Source organism: Squalius cephalus (assembly GCF_949319135.1).
Source record: "Squalius cephalus genome assembly, chromosome: 8".
NCBI lineage: Eukaryota > Metazoa > Chordata > Actinopteri > Cypriniformes > Leuciscidae > Squalius > Squalius cephalus.
The window spans coordinates 1,799,557-1,803,630 of record NC_137129.1 but is presented as its reverse complement, the minus strand read 5'-3'; positions in this window follow the sequence as shown (position 1 = coordinate 1,803,630).

Genomic DNA, 4,074 nt, shown 5'->3' with positions numbered 1-4,074 from the left:
GACATTTATGCAACAATAACAAACTAATATGTAAAAATGTCTTACCTTAAATCTTTCTTGTCTTCAAATCGCGATCTTCTTCTTCTGAGGTAGCCTAAATCCAATGTAAGCTCAGGCGCGTCTTTAAAAGACAGTAAGGAGTAAGTTACGAAGTCTCTGCTTCTTTGTTTTGAGGTGATGAGGGCGTTTACAGGTCTGCGTTTCTCCGCATGGATCATTTGCATGTCAATCGCTCGTGCGCTCGTAGGCGTGTTCAAATTAAATTTAATGAGGACGCGTTTGAGAAACTGTACATGCCGCTGCTTTCGTATGGATTACTTAAAAATAGAATATTTGTTTTTTATATTATTTACATACTTTAAAAATAGAGATTTCAAGCGTTGTATAGACATGCGTTTCAAGTCTGTGTGACAAACATTCGCTGAGTTACAGGTCATTTTCTGACGCGTTTCAGAATGAGTTTCACATTGAGAGAGACGGCAGAACGCGCATCATTTTTATTTTCTTTGTTTTGCGAAAAACACAACATTTTATTTTTATTATGAGTGTACACAAATAAAAGAAGACATTTAACAGTTTTGAATGTTGTACAATACAAGTATGTAAAATCAAAATCAACAGAGTATTTTGCACTGATATAAAAAAAACGAGCAGATCACGCCGGCGTGATTGTCGACCTCAGGGGGTTAACAAAGATTAACAAATACAGTAACAAATGTATTGCTGGTTAGTTCATGCTACTTAATACATTAACTAATGAGCCTTATTGTAAAGTGTTACCAAGATGACAAATAATAGTAATAATAAAATAGAAAAATATACATAATGTCAGAGATGGATGATTCACAGGCAGAAAGTGTCTATTGAAATAAAAAAAAATTTGAAGGAAACAGATAAAAAAATAGAACATACAGTCCCATTTGCCTTGATCTACATCTTGGTATACTCTCCTATCATATTACTTTAGATCCTAAAAGTGATGTATTTTTTACATCTTATTTTCTGTCTCCTTCAAAGGGCACTAAGATGGCGCCATGGGCGAACCCAGAGCACTTTACCCAGAGGCAGGAGTGTGTCAACACCTTCGCAAGCTGGTTTGGTTACATGCCTCTAATGCACTCTCAGCTTCGCCTGGACCCAGTGCTCTTTAAGGACCACGTGTCTGTCCTGCACAAGAGGTACAAAGACCTGGAGCGCGTCTGAGCCGAGCCCAGCGCTGTGGAGACAGGTCACGGGATGATACAGACTTATCTCTACCCCTACGCTACTGGCTGCTAGCTTGTGATGGCCAGTCGGTGGACAAGAGAGGGGCTTTTGCCTCTTATGACCAGTTCTCAACATATGACTGACAGCTTGATGGATGAGAAAACATCACAGATCTGTCAATCATTCCAGCTGCTGTTTCATTGGAGGAGTTTGTAGCGTTAAGGTGCTGTGGACTAACACACGGCAGCGAGTCGCCAAACAACTGAAGTGGTAATTACATGATCAATAAAATAATTCCGAAATGCAATCTGTGTGTGGATGAATTTGTTAACAGTATCTTTTATTTGCATGTTTTCAAAAAAAAAAAAAAAAGTACTATCCAACATGGGTCATTAACAAATAACATGGGCATTTCTCTTTTCAACATCAAGAAATTAGGTAAAAAGTAAACATTTTCAGACAGTTTAAAGTTGAATTAGGTTATTAGAATAAATAATTGAGTTGCTGGTTTGAATCTGATATCTGACTGAATAAACATCTACTTACCAATTTGAAAACTGGAATTACTTTCAATGGTGTCCACCTCTAAAATGAAGCTTTGTTCACTGGAAGTTAAATGTAAATCAGTGTAATTACTGACTGGCTGTTCATATGGCATAGCATATTCATTTAGAGAGTGACAATTAAAAAGCTTCTACTACCCTTCAAAGTTTAGAGTCAGAAAGATTATTAATTTGTCTTCTGCTCACCTAGGCTGCATTTATTTGATAAAAAAACTGTAAAAACAGTAATATTGTGAAAATATATTGTCATTTAAAATGGCTGTTTTCTATGTGAATATATAGTAAAATGTAATTTATTCCTGTGATCAAAGCTGAATTTATCATCATTACTCCAGTCTTCAGTGTCACATGATCCTTCAGAAATCACTATGATGATCTGATGGTCAAGAAACATTTCTGATTATTATCAATGCTGAATTCTGATTCATTTTGACTTTGACCTGTAATGCTGCCATCATAATCATCCACTGTTTGCGCGTTGGCCAGAGGAGAACTTGCCCCCGACTGAGCCTGGGTTCTCCCAAGGTTTTTTTTCTCCATTCTGTCGCCTGATGGAGTTTTGGTTCCTTGCCGCTGTTGCCTTGCCTATTGGCTTGCTTAGTTGGGGACATTTAATATTCAACAAAATTATTGATCTGCCTTAAGGTGGACGATGATGCAATTTTGTATAAATAAAGGTGACTTGACTTGACTTGACTGAAAACAGCTGAACAGTGGAAATCACAATACATTTTTTTCAGTATTCTGTTCAAAATAAGAGCACTTATTTGAAATAGAAATCTTTTGTAATCTTTACTGTGACTTTTTCATCAATTGAACTCATACTTACCAACCCCAAACCTTTGAACGGTATTGCAAGATTGTGAAACATAATCACTGAAAAGACATAGCATTAGCCCTATTATTTAGGAGTGCAAACATCATCATCTTCATTTTGCGTTCTCCGGTCTAACTGGGTATAGCCGACCCACTCTACAAATGTGTCTATATGAGGTGTGTCTGAATTTTCCTACAACACTTAAAGGGATACTTCACCTCTGGAAAGATGAATGTGTATTTAAAATAGGTCATTTATGTAGAAGAAATGTGATGTAACAACAATGACTTATGTTAGGGAATTAATTAGCTCAAATTAGCATTAATGTGACTATGCATATGTTGCTTACATGAATTAAAGAATTACCAAATAGGGAATTGGTCAAAACCTCGGCTTATATCAGAGGTTACACAATCGCTTGTAGTACTCACTGATATAGACGGGTAGAATATGTTCAATTTGGGGAAATTTTAGATACAAGTTGAAGAATGTTCATTTATTGTACGAACTGTATGTCCAGCACACAAAATGTACAATATCTGAACGGAAATCTCACGTCTTTAACACTGATAGACAATTTATTCTCTGTGGCCACAAGAAAATAAAGATCTTAGTGTTTTAGACCATTTGAGATTTCTTTCAATAGTAAAATTTATCGTAGAGCGTTAAGAGGTAAAGATCTGCACTACTCAGGGACTCAGTATTGAAACAAACAGGCAAACTTAATTCAAATGATTTAACAAAGTTTATTCAAACGAGCTACTGGTTACATGTACTAATTTTCAATCACACAGGAGTAAATATGCATAAACAAAACAATATACGATCGCAAATAGGGAATACAACAAAATAAACGTAAGATAAAAAGGTTAGAGTAGGGGAAGGAAGAAGGGAGAATATAAGAGAGAGAGAGAGAATTTTAAGAAAGGGTTTTGTGTGTGTACACTGAGAGCGTGGTAAGGAGAGGTGTGTGTGTGTGTGTATGTGCGTGTGTAGGAGCACGCCTTTAGCAGCACGTGGCCGTGTGTTTATGTCTAGGAGACACGTGAAGAGGTGGGCGTGTATGTGTGTGTGTAGGTGCAGATGTGTGCGTCGAAGAGTGTGTAAGTGTGAGTAAAGAGAAATGAGAGATAGGTAGAGACAGTTCAGTCAGTCACAACAAGACCCCAATAGGCACAGCAATATTAGACACTTTAAACAGCACTTCAGGTTGGAAATTTAAGGTCTACGTTACGTCTGAGTTGTAGATCGGCCCTCTTTGTGTGGTCTCGTCTGTGTTGGACGGAAGCGGAGTCACGTGATCACAGCGTCTAGTTGCTATAGCGACTTGAAGCGAGCGGAACTCAGCAAAATGATCTTTAGCTTTAAGTTGGTATCTTGGGTTGGTTGAAGGAGACTATCAAAACTGAAGTAAGGTAGTTTGAAGAAAATAAAACTTGAAAGAAAAATGAAAATAAACGCGAACGAAGCTTCCAAGGATGGAAGAAG